The 19439-nt window shown below is 43.9% G+C and overlaps 1 pseudogene; it reads left to right on the top strand.

The window, feature by feature from the left end:
• The first annotated feature begins 16030 nt into the window (after window positions 1-16030).
• The window catches only part of LOC120882002, a 7647-nt pseudogene continuing 4238 nt past the window's right edge, over window positions 16031-19439 (top strand).

The raw sequence follows: 19439 nt of genomic DNA, 5'->3' as shown, positions 1-19439 counted from the left end.
ATGAGAGAGCACTTGGCCCTTCAGAAGGGGGCCCAGGATTTGAGCAGAGCCTCTGAAGTCTGATGTCTGCTACTTCTCAGCTTACCACCTGGGAGAAAAACAACTCTTCTGGAGGGTGGAGGCATCTGAAATGATTCCAGGAAAGTCACCATTTTCCTTATCTGCAGCTAAGAACTAGGTCTCCGGGAAGGGTGGGGACTAAGGCTGAATTTAAATCCTAGGAACCTTCCGCTGGAAGATTAAAGTGTTTTTACTGAATTAGAGTTATCCACCATATCTGAAAGGTTTCTTATTTTTCAATTCTATGTGGGGAATAGGGAAGGAGAAAAAAATAGTTCAAGGACTCTCAAGGTCCATTTCCTGCCAGTTTTCTTTGGAGTTATACTTGTGATTTGGTGCCACCTGGTGTCCGAGATGGAATATAGCAGCCTCCTTCCTAAATTGAGAGCCCCAGAGCGCCACCCAGCATCTATGAGGAGGCCAGCTTCCTTCCAGTAGGGTAGAGTAGGGTAGAGTCGCTCTGGGGTGTGCGTTAACAGAAAAAAAGAGGGAGGAAGAGAAAGTGCTGCTCCAGGCACGCCTCTTGGCCATCCTTTTTTCTGTCACTAAAGCTTCTATTTTCCTCAGACTGCCCCTAGAAATGTGTGCTTTCCCAAGGACTATAGGTTTATGTTTGCTGTGTCCTCTTCCTTCCACCCGCCTCCCACTCACGCTTTCTTACAATGACTTGAATATCTGCAACAGACGCGACAAGAGCTCTCTTTCAGATCTGACCAAGAGACACCGCTGTGAGCCTCTAGGGTGGCCAAGGGAGGAACAGTGAAAAGGTCTGGTTCCCCCTTGAGCTCAGGCCTAAGGGTTTCCTCCTGCGTGACTTCTACTGGTCTGGAATGACTGAGCTCAAACTCTTCCATAAGGAATCAGCTCCCGGAGGCTACACTTTGCTTTGTGCGCATGCATCTTTAGTCGGGTCAGACTCTTTGTGACCCCATGGACTGTAGCCCACCAGGTTCTTCTGTCCGTGGAATTTTCCAGGCAAGAATACAGGAGTGGATTGCTATTTTCTTCTCCAGAGGATCTTCCTGACCCAGGGATCGAACTGCATCTCCTGCTTTGGCAGGCGGATTCTCTACCACTGAGCCACCTGGGAAGCTCCTTACACTTTCTACAGCCCTTCTAAATGGTTAGGGGAGGGAAAATGAGAGTAGAACAGCACGTGGTCCCCTTTGCCCTCAAACCCCATTCCTGAATAGATTCAAAGCAATCAATAAAACTAAAACTGAATTAGTCTGATGATGCCTCACAATGGGGTAATACTAGAAGGTAGTTTGAAGGGGTCACTTGAATTGGGATGGCCAGAGCTGAGTAAGGACAAGACTAAGCTGGTCAAGATGTGAACCCCTCTGCCACCGCCTGCATTCTCAGGTACCCTTGAAGTCTCCTTTTCTGTTGTGCCCATCTTCTTAGGCACAGCCTTTGCAGGCTCTTCTGAGTGTTGGGAATCTTGGGCAGCTCCCAGTTTGGAGTATGGATTGTGGGTGGGAGCGTTAAAATGGTTGAAGTGCAAATAGAAGGAATCAGCTAGATCAGAATGCTTCCATTCTCTGATCACAAAATATATACATTCCAGCTCTTCCCTGGTCCCTACAATTCAGGGCAGCATAGTGGATGCCCCCTAACTTGACTGGCCAAGAAGTTAACAAATCTCTTTTTATCCTGTAGTTTAGATACAACCGGGTTGCCATTTAAAAATATATAACATCTGCTAGGAAACTAACAGATAATAAATCTAATAAAAGAACATAAAAATAGTTTAGGGGTTAACTAACATTTCTCGTCCTATCCTGGACCAACTAAAGGTGAACTTATCTGGTACAATGTACAGGGTACCCAACGAAGTCCTTTTGTCGGGACAACCTTGCAGTATCAAGTGAGGTCTGAAGTTAGAGCAAGCTGCCTAGACTTCAGCCTGACATAGATCTGGTGAGATAGGCAGTCGCCGATTGAATCTGCCTCCCATGTTGCCTTCTGGCCTGGCACCCAGCTGCCTTCTGGTTCTGCAGTAATCTTGACTCCTAGGATCCCTCACTCTTTCCAGCTCCCTGAGAGAGAAGCGCCCCAGTGAAACTCCACCCCCTTCAAATGTCGTTTTGATGGTTTTTAGGACCTATGTTTCCATGAACATAAGTGTGCTTATGAATTTAACCGACCAAAACAAAAAAATTTGGATTCGAAACTGCTTCTGAAAATCTGAATCCTAGGTGGCTGTTCCTATCATTCTCACTAGTATCTCGTTTAGTCCCCTAAAGTGGCCATGTGACCTTGAGGGCAAACGCCATCTTTCCAAGAAACCAGCCTTGGCTGCATCAGCTCCTCGGACGGCTGCTCGCGCTCTGTCTTTTCCGATTTCAAAGCCTTTAGACCGCCCACCGAGACCCTTTTTCCGGTCTGAGAAGCCTGGAAGGCTCTCAGGTCATTTGTGGAGCAGATGTGATTGACACCGTCGATGCCTAATGAGTGCTCGTCTCCTTCCCAGCTCGGATTACTAGTTCCGTTCTCGTTCCCAGCTTCTTTTTGATGACTCATCCCTCAAATTCTTCGCTCAGTGTCCTTAGTAATACCCGCCCCGCCCGTTCTTTCTCTCTTCGCTCCTAGTTGTCCTCCACCCTTGGGGGAATGGTTTTTGTGAATCCTATCGGGTCTAGTCTTTACAGTGTACTTGAACCATATAGAAGCAAAAAACGGAATTTCCGTGCAGGAACGTGAAGGTTTTTTTCATTATAAGGAGCTTAACCCGTCACTGTTGTTTCAGCTTTCCCTTTCTTGTGATGGGGTGGCTTTCTGCCTCTGTTTCCAGCTCAATGCCAAACCCCAGGCGACTCTTTCCTAGCTAAGGTCAAGCAGCCCCGCTCCCCTGACTGGCCTCGCAGAGGGAGGAGTCAGGGGAGGCAAGATTAGGGTTGGAAGTTTTCAAACATTTCTGTCAGTCTCTTGGGCATCTACATCAAGCCACATGTGACAACTGTGCTTGGGACTGCAGCCCCAAAGAGGAAACAGATCTTGAGTCGTTAATGGCGTGGGGAGGGGAGGGAAGTGGGCGATGGGGAGGGGATGAGAAAAACAAGTAGGGGGCTGAAACCGAACTTAAAAGCTGTCCTGCACCCAGTCCACTCACACAGATGAATGCATGGACTTCCACCTGGGTAAGGGTCCTCACAGCATGCTTTGCTGGTTAGAGTCAAGAGAAGCATAATAGTAGATCTATACTAGAAAGTGCATTTGTAGGCTCAGTTGCTCTTTCTTGTTTACATGCTCATCACTGCTTACCCCTTCTCTCTCTTATGCCACAGCTGAAACCTGTGATTGAAAGCTTCAGTTCGCCTAGGTTTAACACTGCCTGTATAGGGCTTTGTAGGTAGTGGAGTATCATACCAAAGGCTAGAGACTCAGGAACCACCGCATCTGCAAAGTGCTCTCAGCTCTTCAGAGGGAGCTTATGCACTTTGGTATTGTGTCTCTGGGAAGAAAGAGTAGTTTGTCGCTTGGGGAAAAGAAGTTGCTGTGAAGTATGTAAGGCACCTTCCTTTTCTGTTTACTGCTCATCAGCCCTGCTGCTTTCCTTTTGGAGGACCCTTGGCTAAGTCCCATCCACAGCTCATTTGCATTGTCCAGGCTTGCCCCTCTGGCCTCTGAAAGGAATGTAGCCAATGAATAAGAAAGAAGCGGCATGCTTTCTGCCCCTGCTGGCATGAAGAGCAAGTAGGGGACACAAATTCTATCTCTTCCTCAGCTCTGCTTCCACCTCCTCTCTTTCATCAAAAAAAAAAAAAAAAAAAAAAAAACAATCCGGAAGCATTTCTCTACTCAAAACTCTGTCTGTCCTCGTTAGTTTACACACAGCCCTTACCCTGACCATCAAAGGCAACAAGGGCTAAGTGACACCAAAAATGCAGAAAGCACACATGGAGATGGGGGAGAGAAGTGGGTTAATGTGGTAAAATGTGTAGTCCAGAGATATTTATGCCAGTGATACATCTGGGGATAAGTGCAGTTTGTGGCTAAGAAATCAGGATAAATGCATGTAATTGTGATGAAAAGTGGAGGTGGGCAGTTGTGAGAGTTTTAGACCTAGGTGGATTGGGACAAGCAAAGCTATTGCCTCTTAATTGTAAAAGGATTTCTAGAGGAGGTGGGATTTCAGAAATAGGTAAGTGACAGAACCAAATGGCCATAGGGTATTTACATCCTGTGATGGGAGTAGATTTAGATGGAGTAGACTTTGATCAGGAAAGCTTGAATAACTGCTGATTGTTATTCTTTTTCCTCCTCTCTTTTCAGTGCACATTTGTTGAGTGCCAACTCTGTCCTAGATACTGGGGACATAAAAATAAGAATGATAGCAGGGAATTCCCTGGTGGCCCAGTGGTTGGGGGTCCATCTTGCAATGCAGGGGACACAGGTGCTATCCCTGGTTGGGGAACTAAGATCCCACATTCTGCAGAGTAACTAAGTGAATGCTGCGACTACTGAAGCCCGGGCACTCTGGAGCCTGTGTGCCACAACTAGAAAGTCTGTGCACAATAAAGTATCCTACATGACCTAATGAAGATCCCGCAAGCCACAACTAAGACGCGATGCAGCCAAATGAATAACAAATTAATAATGTGCTTTAAAAAAGAGAATGATAGCAAATAGTTATTGAGTACATACTATATGCCAGGTTCCGTGTTAAGCACATTATCTTATTTATGTCTCACATTGGCCTTATGATGTAGGTATCGTTATTATGCACATGTTGCAGATGAGCAAACTGTGGTTCAAAGAGATGAAGTGACTTGCCCCAAGTTCACACATCTGGCTGTAAGTGCAAGTGGTGAGATCTGAATCTAGGCAGTTAGAATCTAGAGCCCATGAATTTAATCGGCGTGCTTTACCGAATCTGCTAGTTGGATACTGATAGAAATGAAACTCCTTTGATGGCAAGGGAAGCTAGAATATGGAGGGCCAGGACTTTGAAAGTAGACCAGGTAAAGTAGAAGATCCCAGAAGCAGCAGCAGAACCCCCAGCCAGTTGTTTAGACAGGCAGGTACAGCAAGCATCAAAGTAACCAGGATACAGCAGACATTAGGAAAAAGCCCAGACTGGCAGGTGGTTGGCAGCCAGAATTTCTGGCAGCCAGTGACAGAGGGTATGCTATGGGGCCTGTGCATGATGCCAGATGTCAAAAGGTCTGGCAAGAGCTGGATAAAGCACTTTTCTAGCAAAGACTAAGTGGATATACAGGGCACCAAGGTAGGACTGAGGAGCTGGGGGCACCTGAATGAGGCTTAATGGATGGGCCCTGGGAAACAGCCCAGTTATTAGAGCTAGGAATCAACTCCATTCATTCATCCTCCCATCTGTTCTTTCAACAACATATCTTGAGCTCTCACTATGTTTTAAGTGCTATGCTAGGCTCTGGGGTAAGGCACAGTCTATTGGGGTGTGAGTCAGAACTATAAAACAGATAGCTACAAAACAATGATTAGTTCTATATTAGAGGCATGAACAGACTCTGTGTGGAGGAGGAAGAAGACTAACTTTCCTTGGGAGAGTTTACAAAGAATATTAACTCTAAGATGGGTCTTCAAAGAAGAGGGGAAATTTCCCAGACTCTGGAGTGGTAGGGAGGATTTCAGGCAGAAGGAATATCATGAGCCAAGGTATAAAATTTTGAAAGAGTAGGCTACATTTGGAGAAAAATAAGCAATTCATACTGGATCATGGGGTATACAGCAGGGAGGAGGGGGGATATAAATCTGAAGAAGACTTGAGGCCAGATTATGAAGGCTCTTGTGGGTGCTGCTTGACAATCTTGGACATTTTCCTACAAGTAAAGGAGACCCAGCTGCAGTCTTTATGTTGATAATTGATGGGATTGCATTGAGGTGTTTCAGGAAAACTACGGGAGAAATAGTGTCCAGATGTACTGGAGGCAGGCAGATCATTCAGGAGGTTACTGCAATTGTGAAGGTAAAAAATGATGGGAGCTTGAATTAAGATAGTGATGGCAACTATTAGTTCAGGAAAATATTTCTGAGGGAGAACTGACAAGACGCAGTGACTGATGTGGTGAATGAGTGGGGAAAAGAAGTCAAGGACAATACCAAAGATTTCTTGATTGACAGCTGGATCTATGGTGACATCATTCACATAAAGACTGGAATATAGGGTGAGGAGTGGGCTTTACAAGAGGAGCTACAAACTTCAAACTAGAAAGCTCATCAGTTTGAGGTATGCTGAGTTGGAGGTGTCTAGTGTTGTGCTGGTAAATGTTTACCAGCTCCAAGTGCTGGAGGAGATACTTAATTTACTGATTTCAGTGATGTAAATACACTCACCATAGCCAATTTCAAGCTACCAGTGTGGACGGAGGAGCCCGGAAGGCTGCAGTCCACGGGATCGCTGGGGGTCGGACATGACTGAGTGACTTCATTTTCACTTTTCACTTTCATGCATTGGAGAAGGAAATGGCAACCCACTCCAGTGTTCTTGCCTGGAGAATCCCAGGGATGGGGGAGCCTGGTGGGCTGCCGTCTATGGGGTTGCACAGAGTCGGATTGGACACGACTAAAGTGACTTAGCCTTAGCCTAGTGTGACATCAACCCACTCACAAAATTCCTGAAAATGTAACACTCAGTCTCAGGGACCCAGAAAGGACTTTGCCAGGTAACCAGGGGTACAGGATTCTGATGGCATTATTTAAATAATTTTGAGACCATACCACTGGATTTAGTTAGGATTTTCAAAACTCCAGTGGAAAAGCTAATGGGTTCATTAAACTGCTAACCCCAAATCAAGCAGAATAAGAATGAATTATATGGCACTGAATGAAGGATGATTATGGCTTTTGTTTGGATATTGCTGCTGGATTTAAGGAAACCCTTTCTCTTTTCTCTTAAGTTAGCTATACTAATAACAACTTTTAAATTATATTTTTGTAAACAGAAAAGAAACTTTTCTCCCTGATTTCTCCAGAATTTGAAAACTCTTATTGAGTATTATTTCCATGATAGTATAATTATTTGCATAAGTTCAATAAGAATCTGTCCTTCTTATAACAGGACATAATTAGAAACATTACATATATAACCCAAGATGTTGATTGGAATGTCATATTTGAAAATAATGTGCTAGAATCAGATATGACTAGACAGTTTTACAGAACTAAGATTGACTTTATAAAACAATACTTACAAAGTCCTCTTGAAAAAACTGTCCTGGTACCTGGCTTACAGATTTCCCAGATTTACAGGTGAATAAAGAAGGTCACTTCTTGCAAGGAAGGCCCAGGAATCTTGGGCTATTTGGGGGACCTCAAGAAAGGAGGAATTCACCTACATCTATAAGTACTGCAAGTAAAATCTGGTGGCAAGTTCTTGGCTTGGCTTCAAGAAGGCCTTTGAAAGTCTAATGTAGAATTCTTTATGAAAAGTTCCAGGAAAGCAAACTTTAAAAAGTGTATGTGGTCAATTACCATTTTTTGCTGTATTTATGTAAATAATCAGGCCAAATCTAATGAGACGAGATGTAGTTTGTAAACAAGAATCGGAAAAGTTGGGGGTGACTATAGAGAGAAATCTTGTGTTCCATAGAAAACTATAGTGCACCTCTGTTGGTTATTAGATTGTAGTCCTGTTTGTTGTCTTTGAACTGTTTTTCACCTCTTAGTAAACTACATTTTATTTTCTACTTTGTTGTCTACCTGTAAATTGGACTGAATCCTGTCAGCTTGCACATTTTGTCAGTCCTTACCAGCTTCTTAATTCTTCTAGTTTCCCTCAATATCTGGCATTTCCAATTTTTCTCTCACCCTCTTGACTTGGTGCTGCTGAGAACTAAAACATCACTCCCCAGGTCCTTACTGGGATTCAAGGTTGTCTGGTAGCTAACCTTCCCCCATGATCTCAAGAAGCTATGTAAGCTGAAGCTGGACAACTTAATGTAAACCTCAAAGGGGCATCACCACAGCAGATCATATATGGGCAACCTTTGTGCCTGCCGCTGTGTGGGTCACTCAGGAAGTTCACTGGAACACTTGCATCTTTCATGTTCTGCTCCAGGAAACAACCATGCAAACTTCAAGCTAGAAAACCCATCAGATTGCCAATGGTGTCCTCATTCCACTAGTGTAAGGAAATCTTCTTCGAGCCCAATGTATAGACATCTTGACTGGCTGCTTTCTGGACTCAGAAACTGGGTTTATAATCTGCTCCAACCACTAACCTTTGCAGTTATTTTATTTCCACAGAAATTCCCCTCATTAAATGCCCAATGGCCCATATCATCCAGCAAATATCCTCTACTTCCTACTCTTAACATATGGTTGAACTGGTATCTAATAAACAAAATTGAGAAATGGACTTAAATTGTTTAGAGAAAAGAATAATATCTTTTCTTTGGTCTGTCCAGTTCAGTCTTGGCAAAGAATTTTTTTTTTTGGTTGCACTGGGTCTTTCCTGCGGTATACAAGCTCTTCATTGTGGTATGTGGGCTTCTCTAGTTGCAGCATACGGGCTCTCTAGTTGTGGTTCAGTTCTGTTCAGTTCAGTTGCTCAGTAGTGTCCAACTCTTTGCGACCCCATGAACCACAGCACACCAGGCCTCCCTGTCCATCACCAACTCCTGGAGTTTACCCAAACTCATGTCCATTGAGTCGGTGATGCCATTCAACCATCTTATCCTCTGTCATCCCCTTCTCCTCCTGCCCTCAATCTTTCCCAGAATCAGGGTCTTTTCCAATGAGTCAGCTCTTTCCATCAGGTGGCCAAAGTACTGGAGTTTCAGCTTCAGCATCAGTCCTTCCAATGAATATTCAGGACTGATTTCTTTTAGGATGGACTGGCTGGATTTCCTTGCAGTCCAAGGGACTCTCAAGAGTCTTCTCCAACACCACAGTTCAAAAGCATCAATTCTTTGGCGCTCAGTTTTCTTTATAGTCCAACTCTCACATCCATAGATGACTACTGGAAAAACCATAGCCTTGACTAGACAGACCTTTGTTATGATGCATGGGCTTAGTTGCCCCATGGCATGTGAGATCTTAGTTCCCTGACCAAAGATTGAGCCCATGTCCCCTGCACTGGAAGGCAAATTCTTAAGCACTGGACCACCAAGGAAGTCCCTTGGCAAAGAATTCTGCTAAGTCATCCTCTCATCTTTGATATATGATCAAGTTCTTCCTCCCACACTTCAGTTGTGTAAGTCCTTGGCCTGCCATTAGTAAGACTGTTAGGTCAGTTTAGCAAAAACCCCTCATCTTTGGCATGTCCTCTTAGTAATTTTCCATCCACTGACCCTTTCACTCTGGTTATTGGCTATAAAATCCCACTTGTCTTCATTGTATTCAGAGTTGAACCCAATCTCTCCTGTGTCTTGTAAAATTCTTCTTTATCATTAAGTGAGGGAAAATCTGATAAAACTTCAAGGAGAAATAGATGAATCCACTATTATAATTGGAGATTTCAACACTCCTGTATAAGAAATGGACAGACCCAGTAGGCAGAAAATAAGGAAGGACATAGTTGAATTCAATAGCATTATTAATCAACTGGATATAATTGACATACACAGATTACTTTGTCCAACAACAGTAAAATACACATTTTTCTCAAGCTCATATGGAACATTCACATAGACCACATTCTGGGCCATCACAAATTCAAAAGAATAAAGGTCGTATTATGTCTGCTCTCGGACAACAGGGGAATTAAAATAGAAATCAATAACAGAAACATAACTGGAAAATCCTGAAACACATGGAGATTAAACAACACACTGCTAAATAACACAAAGGTCAAAGAAGAAATCTCAAGACAAATTTTAAGATATTTGGAGCTAAATGAAAATGATTACACAACTTAACAACGTGTGGAATGCAGCAAAAACAGTGCTTAGAGGGAAATTAATAGCATTGAATCCTTATATTCAAAAAGAAGAAAGATCTAAAATCAATAATCTAAATTTCCACATTCAGTTCAGTCAGTTCAGTCGCTCAGTCGTGTCCGACTCTTTGCGACCCCATGAATCGCAGCACGCCAGGCCTCCCTGTCCATCATCAACTCCCGGAGTTCACCCGAACTCATATATATCAAGTCAGTGATGCCATCCAGCCATCTCATCCTCTGTCGTCCCCTTCTCCTCCTGCCCCCAATCCCTCCCAGCATCACAGTCTTTTCCAATGAGTCAACTCTTCGCATGAGGTGGCCAAAGCATCGGAGTTTGAGCTTCAGCATCAGTCCTTCCAATGAACACCCAGGACTGATCTTCAGAATGGACTGGTTGGATCTCCTTGCAGTCCAAGGGACTCTCAAGAGTCTTCTCCAACACCACAGTTCAAAAGCATCAATTCTTCAGCGCTCAGCTTTCTTCACAGTCCAACTCTCACATCCATACATGACTACTGGAAAAATCATAGCCTTGACTAGACAGACCTTTGTTGACAAAGTAATGTCTCTGCTTTTGAATATGCTCTCTAGGTTGGTCATAACTTTCCTTCCAAGGAGTAAGCATCTTTTAATTTCATGACTGCAATCACCATCTGCAGTGATTTTGGAGCCCCCCCAAAATAAAGTCTGCCACTGTTTCCACTGTTTCCCCATCTATTTGCCATGAAGTGATGGGACCAGATGCCATGATCTTCGTTTTCTGAATGTTGAGCTTTAAGCCAACTTTTTCACTCTCTTCTTTCACTTTCATCAAGAGGCTTTTGAGTTCCTCTTCACTTTCTGCCATAAGGGTGGTGTCATCTGCATATCTGAGGTTATTGATATTTCTCCCAGCAATCTTGATTCCAGCTTGTGCTTCCTCCAGCCCAGCGTTTCTCATGATGTACTCTGCAAGAAGTTAAATAAGCAGGCTGACAATATACAGCCTTGACGTACTCCTTTCCCGATTTGGAACCAGTCTGTTGTTCCAGGTCCAGTTCTAACTGTTGCTTCCTGACCTGCATACAGGTTTCTCAAGAGGCAGGTCAGGTGGTCTGGTATTCCCATCTCTTTCAGAATTTTCAACAGTTTATTGTGATCCACGCAGTCAAAGGCTTTGGCATAGTCAATGAAGCAGAAATAGATGTTTTTCTGGAACTCTCTTGCTTTTTCGATGATCCAGCAGATGTTGACAATTTGATCTCTGGTTTCTCTGCCTTTTCTAAAACCAGCTTGAACATCTGGAAGTTCATGGTTCACGTACTGCTAAAGCCTGGCTTGGAGAATTTTGAGCATTACTTTACTAGCGTGTGAGATTAGTGCAATTGTGTGGTAGTTTGAGCATTCTTTGGCATTGCCTTTCTTTGGGATTGGAATGAAAACTGACCTTTTTCCAGTCCTGTGGCCACTGCTGAGTTTTCCAAATTTGCTGGCATATTGAGTGCAGCACTTTCACAGCATCATCTTTCGGGATTTGAAATAGCTCAACTGGAATTCCATCACCTCTACTAGCTTTTTTCCACCTTAGGAAACAAGAAAAAAAGAGCAAATTAAATCCAAAGAGCAGAAATCAGTGAAACTGAAAACAAGAAATCAATATAGAAAATCAACAAAAATAAGCTGAGTTTTTTGAAAAGATCAATAAAATTGATAAGCCTTTAACCAGGCTAACTATAGCTACCCAAGAAAAGAAGGAGAGCACAAATTACTAATGTCTGAAATGAAAGAGGGATCATGGTAAACAGATAATAAAATAATACCACAAACAACTCTATGCCCACAAATATGTCTACTTAGATGAAATGGACCAATATCTTGAAACACACAAGCAGCCAAAACTCACACAAGGAGAAATAGACAATCTGAATAGGCCGATTTATCAATGAAATTGAGTCAATACCCCCACCAAAACAGAAAACACCAGATCCAGATGAGTTCACTAATGAATTCACCCAAACATTTAAGAAAGAAATTATACCAATTCTCTACAATCTCTTTTAGAGGTTAGAAGGAAAAGGATTACTTCCTAACCCATTTTATGAGGGCAGCACTACTTTAATATTAAAACCAGAAAAAGACATTGCTAGAAAAGAAAACTACAAACAAATATCTCTCATGAACAAAGATGCAAAAATCTTCAATGAAATATTAGCAAACCAACTTAAGCAATATATAAAAAGAATTATACACCATGACCAGTTAGGATTTATCCCAGGTATGCAAGACTGGTACAACATTCAAAACTCAAATAATGCATCAATCACATGAATAAGTTAAAAAATAAAAATTGTACAATCATCAGTAGATGCAGAAAAAGATTTGATTAAAATCCAACACTGATTCATGATAAAAAAGAAAAAACTTCCAAATAAATTCCTCAGTAAATTCTTAGGAATAGAGGCAAACTTCCATCACTTGATAATTAATACCAAAATAACATTATACTTAATGACAAGAAACTTGAAGCTTCTCCACCAAGATTAGGAACAAGGTAAGGATGCCCCCTTTCATCACTCCTTTTCAACACTGTACTGGCAGTTCTAGATAATGAAATAAAACAAAAAAAGAGAAGAAAAGTTATACAGATTGGGAAGAAAGAAATAAAACTATCTTTGTTTGCAAATGACATAATATGTAGAAAATCCAAAAGAATCAACAACAAAACTCCTGGAACCAATAAGCAATTATAGCAAGGTTAATATACAAAAGTCAGTCACGGACTTCCCTTGTGGCTTACTGGATAAGAACCTGCCTGCCAATGCAGGGCACAAAGTTTCAATCCCTGGTCTGGGGAGATTCCACATGCTGTGGAGCAACTAAACCCATGTGCCACAACTAGTGAAGCCCTCGAGCTGCAACTACTGAAGCCCACGTGCCTAGAGCTTGTGGTCCACAACAAGAGAAGTCACTACAATGAGAAGCCTGTGCAATGAAGAGTAGCCCGTGCTTGCCACAACTAGAGAAAGGTCATGCAAAGCAATGAAGACCCAGCAGTCAAAAATTAACTAACTAACTAAATTTAAAAAGTCAGTCACTTTCCTAAATACCAGTAATGAATACATGAAAAATAGAAATTGAAGACACAATATCATTTACATTAGCACCCTCAAAAATCAAATACTTAGATATAAATCTAAAAAAAATGTAAGATATATATAAGGAAAATTGTAAAACTATGAAGAACAAAAGTGAATAAGAACTAAAAAAATGGAGGGACTTCCCTGGTGGTCCAGTGGCTAAGACTACACGCTCCCAATGCAGGGTGCCTGGGTTCGATCTCTGCTTAGGGAATTCGATCTCACATGCCTCAACTAAGAGTTTGTGTGCGCAACTAAAGATCCCCCATGCCACAACTAAAAAGATCCCACATACCACAACAAAGATTGAAGATCCTACGTGTGGCAACTCAGACCTGGTGCAGTCAAGTAAATAAATAAGTAAATTTTTTTAAAGTTTGTTCTTTAAATAAATAAATAAATGAAGAAATGCTCCATGTTCATGGAGCAGAAGACTCAATATTGTCAAGATGTCAGTTCTTCCCAACTTGATGTATATATTCAAGGAAATCCCAATCAAAATCCCAGCAAGTTATTTTATGGATATCAGCAAATTGATTCTAAAGTTTACATGAAGAGGCAAAAGACCCAGAATAACCAACACAATACTGAAGGAGAAGAACAAAATTGGAGGACTGACACTATCCAATGTCAAGACTTACTGTAAAGCTACAGCAATCAAGACATTGTGATTTTGGTGAAAGAAGAGACAAAAAGATCAATGGAACAGAATATAAAGCCCAGAAATTGATCTGCATAAATAAAGCCAACTGATCTTTGACAAAGTAGCAAAGGCAATACAATGGAATAAAGATAGTGCTTTCAACAAGGGTTGGAACAACTGGACATCTATATCCAAAAAATGGATATAGGGACTTCCCCAGTGGTCCAGTGGCTAACACTCCACACTTTCATTACAAGTGATGTATGGGTTCCCCTGATTGGGAAACTAAGATCCCTTAAGCCATGCAGTGTAGATAAAAAAAAAAAAAAAAAAGAAAATTCTTAGGAAATAACATAGGCAAAAAATCTAGATGATTTTGGGTATGACACTGACTTTAAAAAAATAATAATTTTATTAATTTATTTTGGCTGTGCTGAGTCTTCATTGCAGTGTGGACTTTTCTCTAGTTGCAAGGAGTGGGGCTACTCTTCGTTTCAGTGCACAGGCTTCTCATTATGGTGGCTTTGCTTGTTGTGGAGCATGGGCTGTAGGGCGCTCAGGCTTCAGTAGTTGCAGCACGTGGGCTCAGTAGTTTTGGTTCCCAGGCTCTAGATCACAGGCTCAGTAGTTGTGGCACACCAGCTTAGTTGCTCCAAGGCATGTGGGATCCTCCCAGACTAAGGATCAAACCCATGTCTCCTGCATTAGCAGGTGGATTCTTTACCACTGAGCCAGCAGGGAAGCCCGGCAATGACTTTTTATAATACCAAAGGCACAATCCATGAAAGAAAGAACTGACAAGCTTAAGGTTAAAATGAAAAACTTCTACTCTGTGAAATAATGTCAAGAGAATGAGAACACAAGCTACAGACTAGGAGAAAATATTTGCCAAAGACACATCTGATAAAGGACTGTTATTCAAAATATGCAAAAAAAGAAAGAAAGAAAGAAAGAAAACCTCTTAAAACTCAATGGTGAGGAAACAAAAAACCCAATTTAAAAATGGGCCAAAGACCTTAACAAACAGCTCATCAAAGAAGATAACCAAATGGCAAATAAGCATTCAAAAATATACTCTACATATATGCCATCAGGGAAATGCAAATTAAAACGAGATATCACTACACACTTGTTAGAATGCCCCAAAGCTGAACACTAACAGTACCAAATGCTGGTGAGGATATGAAACAACAGGAACTCTCCTTCATTGCTGGTGAACATGCAAAATGGAAGACACTTTGGAAGACAGTCCGGTGGTTTCTTACAAAACTAAACATACTCTTACCATATGACCCAGCAATTGAACCCCTTGGTATTTATCCAAAAGATCTGAAAAATTAAGTCTACTCAAAAACCTGCAATGAGATGTTCATTACAGCTTTATTCATAATTGGTGCAACTTGGAAGCAACCAAGATGTCCTTCATTAGGCGAATGGATAAATAAAATGTTGTATATTTAAACAATAGAATATTATTCATTGCTAAAAAAAGGATGCGTGAAGAACCTTAAATGCATAAGGCTTCTCCGCTGGCTCAGTAGTAAAAAATCTGCCTGCAATGCAGATCCCTGGGTTAGGAATGTCCCCTGGAGGAGGAAATGGCAACCCACCCCAGTATTCTTGCTGGGAAAATCCCATGGACTGAAGGGCCTGATGGGTTACAGTCCTTAGGGTCACAGAGTCAGACACAACTGAGCAACTGAGTATGTATGCACTCACATGCAAGTGAAAGAAGCAATTGGAAAGGGCTATATACTTATAATTTCAATATAAAACATCCTGGAAAAGACAAAACTTTGGAGACAGTGAAAAAATTAGTGCTTGCCAGGGACTGGGGTTGGTGGAAAGATGAATAGGCAGAGTACAGAGGATTTTAATGGCAGTGAAACTACTCTGTATGATACTATAATGGTGGGTATATGTCATTATGCATTTGCCCAAACACATAGAATATACAACACCAAGAGTGAATCCTAAGGTAAACTATATATGAAGATATATTCATCTACTGACCTTGCACAGATTCCAGGAGGGGATTATGGGAGTTTGCAAAGAAATGGATGTTCACACTGGGAATAGCTGGAATGAGCTGGAGGGGTAGAGGTGGGAAGGAACCATCAAAACCTGAAATAGAGCTCTAGGAGTCATCAACAAACAGATGGTACTTGAAAGCAAGAGAGTCAGGTAAATCACTCAGTAAGAGTCTTGGAGTAAGAAGACACTGAGGAGGACATGGGACTGTGCTGTGTCTTGTTGGAGAAGCAAAACAATTCATTACCTACCTGGAGTGTCTTTGGCTGTGGGCATCCCCTGCTGTTAAGTTTTTGTTTTCTTTTCAGCCACACAAAGCTGCACCCAAGCTTGATTAACATCTGCTTTGTCAAGTGTCCATGATGCTGGGCCCTGAGAGAGATGAAGGCTTTGTGGTCAAGCTCCGTGGCCTGCCCTGGTCCTGCTCTGTTGAGGATGTGCAAAATTTCCTCTCTGCATGATCCATGATGGGGACACAAGTGTTCATTTTATCTACACTACAGAAGGTAGGCAGAGTGGTGAGACTTTTGTTGACCTTCAATCAGAAGATAATGTAAGGATGGCCCTTAAAAAAGACAGGCAAAACATGGGACACTGGTACACTGAAGTGTTCAAGTCCCACAAAACTGAGATGGATTGGATGTTGAAGCACAGAAGTCCAAACAGTGGTGACACTTTCCAGTGATGGTTTCATTAGACTTCGAGGACTCCCGTTTGGATGCACCAAGGAGGAGTTCAGTTCTTTTCAGGGTTGGAAATGATGCCAAACAGGATCACACTGCCTGTGGACCCTGAGGGCAAGACTACAGGGGAAGCCTTTGTGCAGTTTGCTTCAGAGGAGACAGAGAAGGCTCTAGGGAAGCACAAGAAGAGAATTAGTTCAGTTCAGTTCAGTTGCTCAGTCGTGTCTGACTCTTTGCCACCCCATGAATCGCAGCACACGAGGCATCCCTGTCCATCACCATCTCCCGGAGTTCACTCAAACTCACGTCCATCAAGTCGGTGATGCCATCCAGCCATCTCATCCTCTGTTGTCCCCTTCTTCTTCTGCCCCTAATCCATCCCAGCATCAGAGTCAACTCCTCGCATGAGGTGGCCAAAGTATTGGAGTTTCAGCTTTAGCATCAGTCCTTCCAAAGAACACCCAGGACTGATCTCCTTTAGAATGGACTGGTTGGATCTCCTTGCAGTCCAAGGGACTCTCAAGAGTCTTCTCCAACACTACAGTTCAAAAGCATCAATTCTTTGGCACTCAGCTTTCTTCACAGTCCAACTCTCACATCCATACATGACTACTGGAAAAATCATAGCCTTGACTAGATAGACCTTTGTTGGCAAAGTAATGTCTCTACTTTTGAATATGCTCTCTAGGTTGGTCATAACTTTCCTTCCAAAGAGTAAGCATCTTTTAATTTCATGACTGCAATCACCATCTGCAGTGATTTTGGAGCCCCAAAAAATAGTCTGCCACTGTTTCCACTGTTTCCCCATCTATTTGCCATGAAGTGATGGGACCAGATGCCATGATCTTCGTTTTCTGAATGTTGAGCTTTAAGCCAACTTTTTCACTCTCCTCTTTCACTTTCATCAAGAGGCTTTTGAGTTCCTCTTCACTTTCTGCCATAAGGGTGGTGTCATCTGCATATCTGAGGTTACTGATATTTCTCCCAGCAATCTTGATTCCAGCTTGTGCTTCCTCCAGCCCAGCGTTTCTCATGATGTACTCTGCACAGAAGTTAAATAAGCACAGTGACAATATACAGCTTTGACGTACTCCTTTCCCGATTTGGAACCAGTCTGTTGTTCCAGGTCCAGTTCTAACTGTTGCTTCCTGACCTGCATACAGGTTTCTCAAGAGGCAGGTCAGGTGGTCTGGTATTCCCATCTCTTTCAGAATTTTCCACAGTTTATTGTGATCCACACAGTCAAAGGCTTTGGCATAGTCAATAAAGCAGAAATAGATGTTTTTCTGGAACTCTCTTGCTTTTTCGATGATCCAGCAGATGTTGGCAATTTGATCTCTGGTTCCTCTGCCTTTTCTAAAACCAGCTTGAACATCTGGAAGTCTGCAGTTCGCGTATTGCTGAAGCCTGGCTTGGAGAATTTTGAGCATTACTTTACTAACATGTGAGATGAGTGCAATTGTGTGGTAGTTTGAGCATTCTTTGGCATTGCCTTTCTTTGGGATTGGAATAAAACTGACCTTTTTCCAGTCCTGTGGCCACTGCTGAGTTTTCCAAATTTGCTGGCATATTGAGTGCAGCACTTTTACAGCATCATCTTTCGGGATTTGAAATAGCTCAACTGGAATTCCATCACCTCCACTAGCTTTGTTCACGGTGATGCTTTCTAAGGCCCACTTGACTTCACATTCCAGGATGTCTGGTTCTAGATGAGTGATCACACCATCGTGATTATCTGGGTCGTGAAGATCTTTTTTGTACAGTTCTGTGTATTCTGGCCACCTCTTCTTAATATCTTATGCTTTTGTTAGGTCCGTACCATTTCTGTCCTTTATCGAGCCCATCTTTGCATGAAATGTTCCCATGTCTGAGGTCAGGGGCAGCAGCCGAGAGGAACTACCCCACGTCTGAGGCCGGGGGTGGCACCAGGAGGAGCTACCCCCGCGCCCGAGGCCAGGGGCGGCAGCCACGAGGAGTTACCCCATGTCCAAGGTCAGGGCAGTGGCCGAGAGTGCCAGGCTGCGACGGCTCAGAAGCAGCTGAGAGGAGCTACCCCACGTTGAGGTCAGGGGTGGCGGCCGGAAGGAGCTACCCCACGCCCAAGGTCAGGGGTGGCTGCCGAGAGTACCAGGCTGCGATGGCGCAGGAGCTGCTGAGAGGAGCTACCCCACGCCCGAGGTCAGGGGCAGCAGCCGGGAGGAGCTACTCCTCGTCCGAGGCCAGGGGTGGCGGTCCAGAGGAGCTACCCTACGTCCAAGGTCCGGGGGAGGTGGCCAAGAGTGCCAGGCTGTGACGGCACAGGAGCTGCCAAGAGGAGCTACCCCCCATCCGAGGTCGGCGGCAACGGACGGGAGGAACTACCCCATGTCGAGGTCAGGGGCAGCAGCCAGGAGGAGCTGCTCCCCACCCGAGGCCAGGGGTGGCGGTCCAGAGGGGCTACCCTACGTCCGAGGTCCGGGGGGGTGGCCAAGAGTGCCAGGCTGTGACGGCACAGGAGCTGCCGAGAGGAGGTACCCGACGCCCAAGGTTAAGGGCGGCGGCCGGGAGGAGCTATCCCCAGCCCGAGGCCAATGGCGGCGGCTGGGAGGAGCTATCCCCGGCCCGAGGCCAGGGGTGGTGGCTGCGAGGAGTTACCCCCATGTCGAGGTCAGGAGTGGGGGCCGAGAGGAGCTACTCACGTCCGAGGCCGGGGTGGTGGCTGCGAGGAGTTACCCCTCGTCGAGGCCAAGGGCGGTGGCTGCGAGGAGTTACCCCATGTCGAGATCAGGAGTGGGGGCCGAGAGGAGCTACTCACGTCCGAGGCCGGGGTGGTGGCTGCGAGGAGTTACCCCTCGTCGAGGCCAAGGGCGGTGGCTGCGAGGAGTTACCCTATGTCGAGATCAGGAGTGGGGGCCGAGAGGAGCTACCCACGTCCGAGGCCAGGGGTGGTGGCTGTGAGGAGTTACCCCACGTCGAGGCCAAGGGCGGCGGCTGGGAGGAGCTATCCCACGTCGAGGCCAGGGGCGGTGGCTGGGAGGAGTTACCCCACGTCGAGGCCA

This window comes from Oryx dammah, unplaced genomic scaffold, assembly GCF_014754425.2.
Source record: "Oryx dammah isolate SB20612 unplaced genomic scaffold, SCBI_Odam_1.1 HiC_scaffold_23, whole genome shotgun sequence".
In the NCBI taxonomy this organism is placed as follows: Eukaryota; Metazoa; Chordata; class Mammalia; order Artiodactyla; family Bovidae; genus Oryx; species Oryx dammah.
The sequence above is the reverse complement of the archived record's forward strand: the minus strand, read 5'-3'. Positions and strand labels throughout refer to the sequence as shown.